The following is a 253-nucleotide window of genomic DNA, read 5'->3' as shown; positions in this document are numbered from 1 at the left end:
TGGCAGGTGCGCTGACTGCCGACTTGTGGGAAGAAAAGTACTCTCGACTGCACTACTTTGGGCTGACAGTGCACTACGTTGAGGAATTTGTTCTAAAAGTTCGCCGATTTGCACTGCTCAAGTTTGACCCCACTGCTACGCATAGCACCGCTAACATCGAAAATCAGTTTTGTGAGCTCTTTCGGGACCGTTTCAAAATGCCAGTGGCCGATATTAGAGCCATCTTCACCAGTGATTCTGGATCCGCGATGCA

This window comes from Plasmopara halstedii (genome assembly GCF_900000015.1).
Source record: "Plasmopara halstedii genome assembly, contig: Scaffold_292, whole genome shotgun sequence".
In the NCBI taxonomy this organism is placed as follows: domain Eukaryota; phylum Oomycota; class Peronosporomycetes; order Peronosporales; family Peronosporaceae; genus Plasmopara; species Plasmopara halstedii.
This window is presented reverse-complemented; position numbering follows the sequence as displayed.